The sequence below is a fragment of the Vulpes vulpes genome, chromosome 14 (assembly GCF_048418805.1).
Source record: "Vulpes vulpes isolate BD-2025 chromosome 14, VulVul3, whole genome shotgun sequence".
NCBI classification, from domain to species: domain Eukaryota; kingdom Metazoa; phylum Chordata; class Mammalia; order Carnivora; family Canidae; genus Vulpes; species Vulpes vulpes.
This window is the reverse complement of record NC_132793.1, coordinates 139420459-139435789: the sequence shown is the minus strand read 5'-3', so window position 1 is coordinate 139435789 and position 15331 is coordinate 139420459. Positions and strand designations below refer to the sequence as shown.

General features: G+C 53.9%; 1 long non-coding RNA gene across 1 annotated transcript; it reads right to left on the bottom strand.

The window, feature by feature from the left end:
- Positions 1–3967: 3967 nt before the first annotated feature.
- LOC140595526 (uncharacterized) lies at positions 3968–7671 on the bottom strand. The gene is made up of 2 exons (XR_011997241.1): positions 7418–7671; positions 3968–7186 (listed from the first exon to the last, which is right to left on the bottom strand). It is a non-coding gene; the product is annotated as an uncharacterized lncRNA (long non-coding RNA).
- Between the last annotated feature and the right edge of the window lie 7660 nt (positions 7672–15331).

Below are 15331 nucleotides of genomic sequence, written 5' to 3'. Positions count from 1 at the left end.
GCCTCTGTCGCCTGCGCACCCCGGGGTCTCACCACATGGACCAGCCCCCGAGGCACCCCGACGTGGCGCTGTGAAGGCCCTGTGGATGCATCCCCCTTGAGGGTTTTCTCGGCTTGCCCTCCTGCTAGTGACGAGGCGCCGTCTACACCGTGGCCCCTCTGCAGGATCGCCTGCGTGTCCAGGCTGCCCACCTGTCCTCGCCCCGTGATGCTGTTCCCACGCAGCCCTCCCATTGGGCACAGGCAGCCCGTCCTAATAACCGCCCTTAAGAATCCCAAAGCCGGGATCCCTGGGTGGTGCAGTGGTTTGGCGCCTGCCTTTGGCCCAGGGCGCGATCCTGGAGACCCGGGATCGAATCCCACATCGGGCTCCCGGTGCATGGAGCCTGCTTCTCCCTCTGCCTGTGTCTCTGCCTCTCTCTCTCTCTCTGTGACTATCATAAAAAAAAAAAAAAAAAAAAGAATCCCAAAGCCGGGATCCCTGGGTGGCTCAGCGGGTTGGTGCCTGCCTTTGGCCCAGGGCACAATCCTGGAGTCCTGGGATTGAGTCCCGCATCAGGCTCCTGGCATGGAGCCTGCTTCTCCCTCTGCCTGTGTGTCTGTCTGTCTGTCTCTCTCTCTCTCTCTCTCTCTCTCTATGTCTATCATGAATAAATGAATAAATAAATCTTAAAAAAAAAAAAAAGAGGGATCCCTGGGTGGCGCAGCGGTTGGGCGCCTGCCTTTGGCCCAGGGCGCGATCCTGGAGACCCGGGATCGAGTCCTACGTCGGGCTCCCAGTGCATGGAGCCTGCTTCTCTCCCTCTGCCTGTGTCTCTGCCTCTCTCTCTCTCTGTGACTATCATAAATAAATAAAAATTAAAAAAAAAAATCCCAAAGCCCTGGGGGCTTGGCTGGGTAAGCGTGTGCTTGTAGCTCGTCATCAGCTCAGGGCCTGACTGAGAGCAAGGCCCATGCCAAGCCCGCTCCCCATGCCAAGCCCACTCCCCCCAGGGGCCTGCTTGACATGCCCATGGCCCGCGGCCCCCGGCCCCTCTGGCAGGTGCGCGGTCTCGCAAACCAAATAGTTCGTTTTAAGGCAGGCTTTCTTTTTCTTTTTTTTTTTTTAAAGATTTATTTATTTATTTATTCAGAGAGAGCGAAAGAGAGGCAGAGACACAGGCAGAGGGAGAAGCAGGCTCCATGCAGGGAGCCCGACGTGGGACTCGATCCCAGGACCCCGGGGGTCATGCCCTGGGCTGCAGGCAGCACTAAACCGCTGGGCCGCTGGGGCTGCCCAAGGCCGGCTTTCTAATAAGTAGGGTGAGCGCCTTGTTTTCAACCAATTACTAAGTACCCCTGCCCCCAGCCTCTCCCTTCCAATCTCCCTGAGAGCTCCTCCTAGAGTCTGCCCGTAGCTAACGTTAGTTTTGCTCATAGAAATGTAACTGAGGAAAACACCTGGCCTGTGGCCGGGATCAGGTCTCTCTCTCTCTCTCTGAGTCTCTCATGAATAAATAAATAAAATCTTTTTTATTATTATTTATTTATTTATTTATTTATTTATTTATTTATTTATGATAGTCATACAGAGAGAGAGAGAGAGAGAGGCAGAGACACAGGCAGAGGGAGAAGCAGGCTCCATGCACCGGGAGCCCGATGTGGGATTCGATCCCGGGTCTCCAGGATCGTGCCCTGGGCCAAAGGCAGGCGCCAAACCACTGCGCCACCCAGGCATCCCTAAATAAAATCTTTAAAAAAAGATATGAAGGGGAAAGTGAGCTGTTCCTATGAAAACTAGGTTGAACACTTTGGACAGATTCAGTAAAGAAATGCTGCTAAGCTTCGACGTGGAGGGACCTGGAGGGTATGATGCTGAGTGAAGTAAGTCAACCGGAGAAGGACAAACATATATGGTCTCATTCATTTGGGGAATATAAAAATTAGTGAAAGGGAATAAAGGGGAAAGGAGAGAAAATGAGTGGGAAATATCAGGGAGGGAGACAGACCATGAGAGACTCCTAACTCTGGGAAACGAACTAGGGGTGGTGGAAGGGGAGGGGTGCAGGGGTGGGGGTGACTGGGTGACGGGCACTGAGGGGGGCACTTGGCAGGATGAGCACTGGGTGTTATGCTATATGTTGGCAAATTGAACTCCAATAAAAAAAATTAAAAAAAAAAAAGAAATGCTGCTAAGGAAAAAAAACTATTTTCAAATTATGTAACACAGAGACGTGAAAAGTTCTAGATTCTCTTCACTTTAAGACACCCAATAAGGAAAACTACAGGTGCACGGTGGGAAATAGGCCAGATGCTCTGTGGGCACCAGTACAGGTGCGCTGTGGGCAGCAGGCCAGGTGCTCTGTGGGCGGGCTGAGCCCACGTACAGGCCGTCCAGCGCAGTCCCTGTGGTTCCAGGGCCCTACCTGCTTCCCTGCCCCTTCCGGCCTCCGAACCGTCCGCTCTGGGTGGTAACAGGAGGTCCCGCTAACTCGGGCGTAGTTTGTGTGAGACGAAGGTGTAACGCCAGCCAGCAGGCCAGCCCGAAGAATGGAAACTGAGCCACACGGGTGGTTAGTGAATGAGTGTTCACATGCATGCTTTCAGTTAGGGTCCTCGAACTTTTTCTGGAAAGGTCTACATAGTAGTTATTTTAGGCTTTAGTCAGGCTCCGTCCCAACTATTGAAATCTGCCATCGTTTTTGTGCCAAACAGAAGCTTCCCTGGATGACCCAGAAATGCATGTGCACTGCTGTGTTCCAATAAAACTTTATTTTGGACACTACATTTGAATTTCATATAATTTTCACATGTCACAAAATTTTGTTATTTTTACATTTTTTTCAAGCATTTAAAAATGTAAGAACCCTTCTTGATTCACAAACCATACAAAAATGGGCAGTGGGCTCATTTGGCCTCATAGTTTTAAGTTTTTTAAAAAAATATGTAATGTTATGGATGTGTTAGATTTTTCCTTCATGGTTTTCATTTTTCAATTATTCAAAATGCTCAAATAACATTGAATAAAAGGGTTTCTATTGAGTTTCTCTACATTCTTTCTATTTCTCTTGTGTGTAAGGGCCATGAGATAAGGGCTTTTACCTGGCACATAGCAGGAGCTCAGTAAATGTTTCCTAGATGAAAGACGTTTTACAACACGTATGCAATGGAATACTGACGCAGCCGCGGAAAATTACGTGGGAGAGCTCAAGGTCTATTGTGCAGGGTATAAAAGCCCCGGTAATACAATAGTTATGTGTGTTGGAACTCTATTTAGAAATTATACGTGCATATTGGTATGGGGAATCATATAGTAGGACATAGAAGAATATTATTAATTATATCACTGTAGTTATTACAGGTTTGGGGATGTTTTAAAATCTTTTTTTTTTTTTTTTGCTTGTAATTTTGATTTTTCTAAAATGGTGTATGATTGGTCATTGCTGTTTTATTCCACCTTGTAATGCTGGCGTCCTGAAGGAACTTCAACCTCAGCCACGGAGGCACAGGTTTGGCCAGACCCTGTGTGTGTGTGGTCAGGGGCTTGGAGGGACCAAGTCAGATGCGGGCTGGGAGGGGTCGGGGAGGCCCACAGGCTTGTCAGCTGTGACCAGTTCTCTACGCTACTCAGAAAATTCGAGATTAGCGCCTCTTGAGTTCTGACCTTGGGAAAAGCTTCCCCGCTTTCCCAGGAAATGTATGCAGGTGGTGGTTGAAGTTGGATAGTTGATCCTAGGAGCAGAGGGAGGTCCAGGGGGAGGTTTGTGCCTGTTGCCCAGCAGCGGGCACTGTGGGCACCGGTCACCAGGCAGGTGCCGCTCCGGCAGGAGGCAGCCGTCGGGGCCTGAGGGAGCTTCCTCGGGGAGAGCAGGAAGCAGCAACCGGTGAGTGGGAAAGTGATGGTGGCCCACGGAGCCCACGGAGCCCACGGAGCCGGGGACCTCAGACACGGCCGGAAGCCACAGGTGGGTTTTAAGCAGAACGACACCTTCTGGTTTATATTTTATTTATTTTTAACATTTTATTTATTTATTCATGAGACACACACACAGAGGCAGAGACACAGGCAGAGGGAGAAGCAGGCCCCACACAGGGAGCCCGAGGTGGGACTTGATCCCGGGACCCGGGGTCACGCCTGAGCCGCAGGCAGCGCTCCCCTCTGCCCCCCCAGGCGCCCCTGGTTTATACTTTAAAAGCTCATTGTTGCCGCCGAGGTGTGAGGTTGCGGGGTGGGGGGCAGAGGGGCGCCTGGGGGCCGGGCACCTGGTTCTCTGTGGCGGGACTTGCTCGGGACTCGGTCTCTACCGGGAGGGAGGCGGGCCTGGGTCTGCGGGGGTTTCTTTCCTGCGGCCTTTGAGCCCCCGTTGATGGGCCGCACCTCGCGGGCTTCCAGTGAGCCATGCACCTGCTGCACCTGCCGCACCTGCCGCCTGGTCCACGGGCTCGGGGACCTCGGGGTCGGGGTCGGTGTCAGGTCGGGGTTGCAGTCAGGGCCGGGGTCGGGTCGGAGTCGGGGTCAGGGTTGGGGTCGGGGTCAGGTCAGGGCTGCCCCGCGATGCCGTCCCCTCCCCCAGCGTGAGCTGGCGACACCAGCCCGAAGGCCGCAGGCTGCGGGGGGCAGGGCCGCTGTTGGGCTGCAGGTGCCCAGCCCCCGGTCCCTCACCGCGTGTCGGGCCACCACCCAGCCCGGCCATGCTGCTCCGGGGGCACCTGTAGGGGCTCCACACCCTCCAAGCGGCCCCCCGAGGGCTGTCCCCACTCGTGGCTGGGAATGGAGCTTGGGTCACCTGCCGCTGCGAGGACCCTATTGTCACGCGTTCGGGGTCCGCGGGGCCAACAGGACGCCCACCCCCGGAGCTGGGAGAACAGGCCGGGCCGCGAGGCGAGGCCCCGACGACCCCTTGCTCCCAGCCCCCTCGGCGGGTCCTCCTTCAGGAGGGGACAGAACCAGCACCTGTCCTGCTCCCGGCCACCCCCCCCCCCCAGAGACGCCCCGGACACCAGCCAAACCTCCCCTGTCCAATCGCCCAGGAAGAAAGACTCACTTTTTCCGATGAGAGACGAGGGGAGTCGGCCCCTTGCACTGGAACCTCACAAAGGGCCTCTAAAGACATGGGGTTTTAGCCGCTGGCGGTGTAAGGCCCGGGAGGGAGGTCAGCCCAGGGCCAACCCCAAAATTGTTCCGTCGCTCTCAGGTGTCTTCGTGTTTATTTTCATTTGTATTTATTAATATAAGTAAGAGTAAGTAGTATTCCTCGAGAAATAAATCAAGTTTAAATTATATCAAATTTAAAAGATGACTTTGAGTCAATATTATAATTGTTCTGGGGCGCCTGAGGGGCTCCGTCGATGCGTCTGCCTTCGGCTCAGGTCAGGATCCCGGGGTCCTGATTGGCAGGGAGGTTGCTTCTCCCTCTGCCTCTGGCCCTCCCCGCTGTTCGCGCTCTCACCTGCTCACTCCCTCTCGAATGAGTAAATAAATGAAACCTTGCCACTGGTCACAACCCAGACGCACGAGAGGGCACCAGGTAAGTGAAATAAGACAAAGACAAATACTGTATGAGGTCACTCGTATGCAAAATCTTTTTTTTTTTTTTTTTAAGATTCTATTTATTCATGAGAGACAGAGAGAGAGAGAGGCAGAGACACAGGCAGAGGGAGAAGCAGGCCCCATGCAGGGAACCTGACGCGGGACTCGATCCCGGGTCTCCAGGGTCACGCCCTGGTCCGAAGGCGGCGCTAAACCGCTGAGCCAGTCAGGGATCCCCTCCTATGCAGAATCTAAAAACCAAACAGATGAACAAACAATACAGAAAGACATCTAGAAAGTTCTGGTGAAAGTGCTGAGCAACCAAACTAAACACGAAGTTTAGACCCTATCAAGAGAAAGGCGGACGACCACGGAGCAATGAAGCTTGGACGCGCAGTGGAATTTTTACCCGAAACAGCCGGTGCCAGAAAACGGCTGGTGCCTTCCTCGCTGCTCTGGGCAAGGAACCGCTCACTGGAATTCTGTCCCCAAATGAATTACCACCCACCACCGAGGGCAAAATCAAGACAGTGTCAAATACGCAGAAGTCCTTCCCCCACCCAGACCTCAACAGGGAAGATTTTTAATAAGTGAACTTCAGCTGGAAGAAAAGTGAACCCCAACAGAAGGCTTTGGATTCAAGAAAACATAATGAGACGTGATGAAATGTCAGTGGATTTAATTAATGCTTGATTATAAAAATGATTCTTTAAAAGATTATTTATTTACTAGAGAGAGAGAGAGAGAGAGAGATCGAGCATGAGCAGATTATCCGCGGATCCCAGGACCCTGTGACCGGGACCTGAGCTGAAGGCAGAACCAACTGAGCCACCCAGGTGCCCCTATAAAAATGATTTTTTTAATTAAAAAAAAGCCAAATGCCCTGGACAACAATGGCAAGATGGGAAAGGATAGGGCTGTTAAATGGGTAAAGTGCACAAAAAATCCTTTGCAGGAATGGGGCACCTGGGTGGCTCAGAGGGTTGAGCGTCCAAGTCTTGGTTTCGGATCAGGTCATGATCTCAGGGTCGTGACACGGAGTCCTGCGTGGAGCCCCAGGGAGTCTGCTTAAGATACTGTCTCTCCCTCTGCCCCTTCCCCCTCCCCTGCTCACTGTCTCTCTCTAAAATAAGTAAACGAATCTTAAAAAAAAAAAAAATCTTTTGCAGGAAGAAAGAATTACATGATAACTTTCTTAGAAAAAAATATTGATAAGTATATATGTTGAAAAATAAGAGATAGTTCTGAGAAGAACAGAAATAAAGCTGTTAGGTGGGGAATGAGGGAGTCGAGACCATTTTATTGACCCAACAGAGGGCAGGGATGGAGAAAAAGGAAGAACGGGAAAGGAAGGTCAATGAAAAACATAACAATGTGATAAAAAGAACGAGCCCCAATATCTAAGCGATCCCCATCAGAGTCCAGGGCTTGAACTCGCTTCTCCGAAATACACCTGGAAGAGAACTTACAGGAAGATTCAATATAAGAAGATGCAAAATATGTGACACACGAACATTAGCGGAAAGAAAAGTCGAATATTGATCAGATATTAAAACGTCCAACATAAGCGGTTACCCGAAGGCCGCGAAGCGAGGCGCCGCGCGGTGAGGACCGTCCTGACTTGCAATCCGAAGGGCCTTCGGGGAGCAGCCTGCTGGGCGCCGCGCCGTGTCCGGGCCTGGCGGCAGGTGAGCGCGGCAGGTGAGCGCGGCAGGTGAGCGCGGCAGGTGAGCGCGGTGGCGGCCTGCCCCGCTGGGGACTGTGCTGCGCCGCCCAAAGCCACGCTCCCCGGACCCACGGAACGCCCCCCGCCCCCCCCGCCCCGGTTCTGGGCCGGGTCCTGCAGGGAACCCTGGGGGTGCAGGTGGCACCACTGCAGCAGAGGATGCCTCGGCGCCGCGGCCAATACCTTCCGTGGGGTGGGTCGGACGGGAGGGGCCAGCAGGTCGCCAAGGCGGGGGGTGGGGGGGGAGGGGTGTGCGCGCCCTTCTTCCGTCCTTGACCAGAGGGACCGCGGGAGCTGGGCTGGCGACGACAAGGGACGCGGGTGGCGGGGCCGGGAAGGGGCTCGTGCCAATGCCAGGGCTCTGTAGGCTCTTCCTGGGGCCACACACACAGAAAAGGGCCTGTGAGCTACGACACATGGGTGGGAGGAGGTGGGAGGAGGTGGGAGGAGCGCAGGGAGGGGGTGGGAGGAGCACAGGGAGGAGCGCAGGGAGGAGGTGGGAGGAGCGCAGGGAGGAGCCCAGGGAGGAGGTGGGAGGAGCGCAGGGAGGAGGTGGGAGGAGCGCAGGGAGGAGGTGGGAGGAGCCCAGGGAGGAGGTGGGAGGAGCCCAGGGAGGAGGTGGGAGGAGCGCAGGGAGGAGCATAGGGAGGAGGTGGGAGAAGCGCAGGGAGGAGCGAGTCCGCACACTGCGGGCCTCAGGAGCTCCCCACGCGCGCCAGCGGCAGGAACCCGCGGCCGTGGCTGTGCACCTGCGACCTGGCCCCGCGGGCCGCTGCTGGGGACACCGACAGGGCGCTGGGCTCTGGGCATCGCCCCCCCACGCCCGCCCCCCGCGCGCAGGTGCGGCCCCCCCCGCGGGCCCGGCTCTCTGACCGCCGGTGACCGTTTGCTCGAGTCTTCCGCGAGTTCTTTTCTGGGCGGACACGCGCCTCAGCAGCTCCAGTCTTTTGCCTTCTCGGGCTCCTGCGTCCTGCTCCGAGGGGCGCGCCCACCCGTCAGGCTCCCGCCGCTGCTGTTTCTCTTTCCCGTTTACACCTTCGGTCGCCCCGGGGGGGCCGCGGTGCTAAACGGGCTGGGGCGGGCGCAGGCCTGATTTCCCGGAGGGGGAGGCGGCAGGTGGTTCCTGTCGCGCTGCTGACCTCGGTGACCTCTGTAGGAGCAGCCCGCCCGCGTGGGGGACAGCGCGGGGGACGGCGAGGGGGACGGCGAGGGGACGGCGTGGGGGACGGCGAGGGGGACCGCGAGGGGGACGGCGAGGGGGACAGCGAGGGGACGGCGAGGGGGACGGCGAGGGGGACAGCGCGGGGGATGGCGAGGGGGACGGCGAGGGGACGGCGTGGGGGACGGCGAGGGGGACGGCGAGGGGGACGGCGAGGGGACGGCGTGGGGGACGGCGAGGGGGACGGCGAGGGGACGGCGAGGGGGACGGCGAGGGGACGGCGTGGGGGACGGCGAGGGGGACGGCGAGGGGACGGCGTGGGGGACGGCGAGGGGGACGGCGAGGGGGACGGCGAGGGGGACGGCGAGGGGGACGGCGAGGGGACGGCGTGGGGGACGGCGAGGGGGACGGCGAGGGGGACGGCGAGGGGGACGGCGAGGGGGACAGCGAGGGGACGGCGAGGGGGACGGCGAGGGGACGGCGTGGGGGACGGCGAGGGGGACGGCGAGGGGACGGCGAGGGGGACGGCGAGGGGGACAGCGAGGGGACGGCGAGGGGGACACCGAGGGGACAGCGAGGGGGACAGCACAGTGGACGGCGAGGGTGGCGGCGAGGGTGACACCGAGGGGACGGCGCAGGGTACAGCGCCAGGGACAGCACAGGGGGCAGCGCAGGGGACACCGTGCACCGCTGCCGGGGCCTCCCACCGCCGTCCGAGGCCAGCACATTCCTGAGTGTGCGGCTCGCGACCCCTGCACGGAGGCCTGGTCGTGCGGGTAGGAGCAGGACCTCGGACCCACGGTGGCGCCGCCCGGGCCAGGTCCCCAGCCCTCCGCAGGGCCCGAGGAGCCGGGTGCCAGCCTGTCCCGCAAGTGTGGTCCCAGCTGCTCAGTGGGGACACTCCTGCGGGAGCGGGTAAGGCAGCCTGAGAGGGGGGACCGGGGACCTGCGGGGGACACCGCGGGGGGGAAGGCGGCCTTGCCCAGTCGCGTCCTCCCCTTCTTTGGCCGAGGACGTCCTTGCTGCCCTCCGGCCCCTTGGCGCCCTCCACTTGTGCCGCCTCCTGGGGGCCCCCTCGGCTGGGCAGGATGCTGCTGGCCCGACAGCGCGTCCTCCCGACGGCTCGGCAGGTCCCTGACAGGCCTTGGGGCCCTGCGTCCCGGGGGCACCTGCGCCACCGCTGAAAGCGAAGAGCGACGGGGACCGCAGCCCAGGCCGGCGCCGCCCCTGAGCCCCTCACCCCGCTCCGGCCCGGGCCCCGCCGGCCAGTGCAGGGCGGACCTCTGGGGGGTCACAGGGCCCCGAGCTGGACACACGCAGGCCCGAGGTGACCCCAGCCACAGGCCCCAACGGGCAGGCACAGCCCGTGCAGCTCTCAACAGAGGGCAGGACGCACAGGGTCCCGGGTCTCCTCGCCGCCCCACGACCCTGGCCCGCACCCCGGCCCGCGGCCGCCCTCGTCCTGCCCTCCCGCCCTCGCAGCTGACAGTGCGCCTGTCTTCGTGGCGCCCCGCGTGGGTTCCTTCACGGCCCACCCCCTGCGACCCCGACACCCCACAGGGCTCCGGGAAGCACAGCATCCTCACCGGGGGTTGGCGACCCGGCCGCGTGTCTCCGAGTGGCCGCTCCGTCACCTTTCTCCACGGTACCAACCCACGCGTCGTCCAGAGTGTATGCGTGCACTCATGACTTAAAAAATACATTTTATTTATTTATGAGAGAGAGAGAGAGAGACAGAGAGACAGAGAGACAGACAGACAGAGAGAGAGACAGAGAGACAGAGAGACAGAGAGAGAGAGAGAGAGAGGCAGAGGGAGGAGCAGGCTCCGGGCAGGGAGCCCGACGTGGGACTCGATCCCGGGACCCCAGCGTCAGGCCCTGGGCCGAAGGCAGGTGCTACCCCGCGGAGCCCCCCGGGCTGCCCCCCTATTAAGTAGCTCTGCACCACACGAGCCCGGCTCGGCCGCGGAGACCCAGGGCCGCCCGCTCCAGGGGCTGCGCCAGCCCGGCCCCCCACTTAGACCTCCTTAAATCCTGGTTAGTTTAGGAATTCTCGGGAGCTTCATAAAAACCAGCACTTCAGCCCCCCCGTGACAGGCTTAGCTCTGGGAGGCAGGAGCGAGGCACTTAGGCAACCGCTTCACTGACGCTGCTGTGCTGCTACCAGGCCCCACTCGGAAACCGTTTCAGTGGCTCCAGGACAGCTGTCCCCCGGCCGGCCGCTCCCTCATGTCCTCCCTGTCGCCCCACCCCAGGCCTGGCCGCTGCCAGGTGTCAGCTCCCAGCAGCTTCCGAGGCCGAGGTGACCTACTCCGTCAGAGATGCTCTCCCGGGCGGCCGCGGCGAGCCGTACCCCAGGGACCTCCCCCAGCTCTGACCAAGCAATGCATCAGCAGGAACCTTTATTTTTATTTTATTTTATTATTTTAAAGATTTTAATTATCTGACACAGAGCGAGCGAGCGAGCGAGTGGCGAGCACGAGCAGGGGGAGAGGGAGAGGCAGACGCCCCACAGCTCCATCCCGGCCGGATCATGAGCAGAGCTGCAGGCAGCCCCCCAGGAGCCCCCCAGGAGCCCCCCAGGAGCCCCCCAGGCGCCGCCAGCAGGAGCTTTCAGGGCGCGCGTTCCCAATACCGCGCTTCTCACCCAGGATTCTGTCTACGGGCTAATGTTACATACACTGTAGCACCCACGTAAGCCAACAGATGGATTCAAGAACAGGGCGCCTGGGGGCTATGATTTTGCTGGAGCTTGCTTGTCCCGAATTGTAAGTCTCTCTTATTCCCAAATAAACGCATCTTTCGCTGATAAAATAAACTGGCGGTTTTGTTTTTAAGAGTTCATTGGATGAAAACCTCGGGATATTATATATTATGATACATTAGAAAATTTTAAATAAAAAAATAGAGTCAAATATGTTTCGACATAATAAAAAATACGTATTTATCTCTTTAGGACCTTGTGATTCAGAGGCTTAATTCTAAATTCAGTTTCTTTCAACACTGACCCAATAGCTGTTATAAGTGGAAGCCTCTGTAACTTGGTAGATCTAAGCAAACGGTCTCACCAAGGCTGCTCACTGAATTATGGTATCACTTTTGCAAACCCATCCATAGATTTTCATAAAGGATTTTGTTGAAATTCAGTAAAATTATATCTTCCCTGACACCAATTAATTCTCACAAGTTAATCACAGAATGTTGCATTTTTTAAAAATGTATTTTTAAATAGGTGATTATTTATACAGTACAATATTCAAAAATGAAAAAAATGAAGTTTCTCTCCCACTCATTTCTAGTCATTGGTTCAACTTCCACAGAGGCAACAAATTCTATTTTTATATGAACACATAAAGTATTATTTTCTGACCCATTTTATACTTGCTACTATATGATTGAAGAAGAACATCGTTTTCCTACACTGTGTCCCCACATCCCTTATTCCTAAGGAATTTTATCAGAATTCCAATGAAAAACTTCCACTCATTGGAATTTACCATTAAAAGGCAAGGCCTGGGGATGCCTAGTGCTCAGGATTACTCCTACTTTCTTTTACACCCCTCCCCACCTTTTTTTTTTTTTTAAGATTTATTTATTCATGAGAGACACCAAGAGAGAGAGGGGGAGAGAGAGAGAGAGAGAGAGAGAAAAAGAGAGAGAGAGAGAGAGAGAGCAGAGGGAAAAGCAGGCTCCATGCAGGGGGCCTGATGTGGGATTCGATCCCAGGACCCCAGGATCATGGCCTGAGCCGAAGGCAGACGCTTGACTGACTGAGCCCCCCAGGCGCCCCCGACTGCCTTCTTTAATACCATTTTTGGCAACCCCCAGACTGTACTCGAGCAACGATAATGGTTCTGTTTTCAGGTAAACATCGTATCTATACACACGAGCAACGTCTGCAGCATTAACCAGGCGACTGTAGTAGTCAGGGTGATGCTCACTGCTGAAATAAATAAACCTTACATTTCACTAGCTTCACATAGTAAAGTTTATTTTTTTGCTCACAAGAAACTCGGAGTTATTGGTCCTTAGACCTCCTTTCTAAGGAGACTCTGGGATTGGCTCTTTCCCTCGGCTCCACCATCCCCTAGGACCTCACGGTCATCCACATTCAGCCCGCAGAAGGTGAAAAGAACACAGCGCTTCTCCGGTCCCTTGGCCTGGAAGTGACACACCAATTCTGTGCCATTCCACGGGCGAGAGCTGAGACCAAAGGCACTACCAGCGATGTGAGGGTCTGGGGACGAAAATTCCAGGCTGGGTAGCAACTTCTCAAAAGAGCTCTGTACTATGAACAGGGAGCACACAATCTGACGGGCATATAATCTACTGCGAATAATTCAGACGTGTTGTTAATAATCTGAACATCACTGGTAAATAAAGGTAAATAATTGGGATATAAATTGAAGTGAAAAAAAAATCTCACTAAAATATAAGCTCCATGAAAGTAGGAAGTTTTGCCTGTTTTGCTAAACGTTGAAGTCCCAGTGCTTAGGCCAGCACTTGGCACTCCATAGGTGCTAAGTATTTGCCGAAGGACCAACTGAATGAATATGCCGTATGTGCTGGAATTACCGATAAGCCAAAATATTTATGGGAATGGATTTAAAAAGAGTTATAAGTAATTGACTGGGAAAACTATTAATTTTACATATAGAAGCAGATCATGGCTGGGCGGCTCAGTTGGTTGAACGTCCGTCCAGCTCTTGGTTTCGGCCTACGTTATGATCTAACCCTGAGGTCCTGGGGTTGAGCCCCGTGCTGGGCTCCTCGCTCAGCATGAAGTCAGCTCGTCCCTCTCCCTCTGATCCACCGCCTACTCTCTACCTCTCTTGAAAATAAATAAGATCTTAAAAAAAAAAAAAAAGACGACATTGAGAAATTTCTTAGAGTTGGATAATAGGAAAATCAATGGATAGTGGGAATATTAATTAGGCTAGATAATATCTAGGAGAATACCTTACATGCATAAAAACATTTAAAATAACAGTACACGGCAGAGTAACAAATACAATTTTTGTGACTCCAATGGTTATAGAATTGGTATACTAATATCCAAAATTTTAAACAAATAACTGCATTAAATTTGAAGTTATTTTATGCCACTTAGATAATAGATTTTCAAGAAAAATTTTAATTTCGGAATTTTTCAGTATTTTGAGCACAATTTACTTTTTTTTTTAAATTTTATTTATTTATGATAGCCACACAGAGAGAGAGAGAGAGATAGAGGCAGAGACATAGGCAGAGGGAGAAGCAGGCTCCATGCACCGGGAGCCCGATGTGGGATTCGATCCCGGGTCTCCAGGATCGCGCCCTGGGCCAAAGGCAGGCGCCAAACCGCTGCACCACCCAGGGATCCCTAGCACAACTTACTTAAAAACCGAATGTCAACTTTCCTACCTCAAAGTTCATGAAAAGGACCAACTCCAAAGATGTATAAACCACATCTAGATAAATCACCTTTGACCCGGATAAAACTGAATAATAGAAAGTATTAAAGGAAACAGAGGTGCCTCTAATATTCTGTTCTCAGGGATCACATTTTAAAAATAGCTGCAGTAAGAATACTTTAATAAAGACAATTCCCCTTCTACCTTATATAGAGAATTAATCTGAGATGGATCATAGACTTAAAAGCTAAAACTATAAAGCTTCTAAAAAAAGAGAGCCCCTTGGTAACATTCAGGATGGCAAAGATCTGTCAAAGCACTAACCATACTGAAAAAAAGATAAACTGGATTTCATCAAAATGAAAAACTTCCACTCATTGGAATATACCACTAAAAGGCAAGGCCTAGGGATGCCCGGGTGGCTCAGTGGTTGAGCATCTGCCTTTGGCTCAGGGTGTGACCCCGGGGTCCCGGGATCGAGTCCCATGTTGGGCTCCCTGCATGGAGCCTGCTTCTCCCTCTGCCTGGGTCTCTGCCTCTCTCTCTGTGTCTCTCATGAATAATAAAAAATAAAAAATAAAACTAAAAGGCAAGGCCTAGCCTGGCAGAGATATTCAAAACACACACGTGCAGTTGACCTTCGAACTGCACGGCTCCACTTACACACGGATGTTTTCCGCTAGAGGACAGTACTGTAAATGCATTTCTCTCTCCCTTATGATTTTCTTAATAACACTTTCTTTTCTCTGGCATACTTGATGGTAAGAATACTGTACATAAAACATGTAACATAAAATATATGTTAACCGACAAGTGTGTTATCAGTAAGGCTTCTGGTCAACAGTAGGCTATTAGTATTGAAGACTTTGGGGGGTCAAGGGTCACATGTGGATTGTTGCCTACACAGGGACCGGGGGCTCCGACACCCCTTCTCCTTCCATTTCTCAAGGGTCAACAGGATCTTTGGCAACTTGTATAAAAAGTGTATAAAGAACTTGTAGAAATCAATAATAAGACGATAATATCATTTACAAGTGGGCAAAAGACTTGAACAAATACTTTAATAAGTATATGAATAGGGGATCCCTGGGTGGCTCAGCGGTTTAGCGCCTGCCTTTGGCCCAGGGCGCGATCCTGGAGTCCTGGGATCGAGTCCCACGTTGGGCTCCCGGCATGGAGCCTGCTTCTCCCTCCTCCTGTGTCTCTGCTTCTCTCTCCCTCTCTCTCTCTCTCATAAATAAATAAATAAATCTTTTAAAAAAAAGTATATGAATAGCTACGGGCATACCAAGAGGTACTGTTGCTGATCAATGTTAATTAAAGCCGCAACGAGACACGATTACAGATCAGAATGGGTAAAATTAAAGAATGACAATAATGAGTGTTGGTAAGGATGTGTAGCAATGGAAACTTTTGTAGTTCGCCGGTGACAGTGTAAAATGATAAACTCGCTTCGGAGAGCGTTTGGAAACTGCCAGTTTTGCTAAAACAAGCACACACCTATCTTATGACACAGCAGTTCGACTCTTGGGTATAAACCCAAGA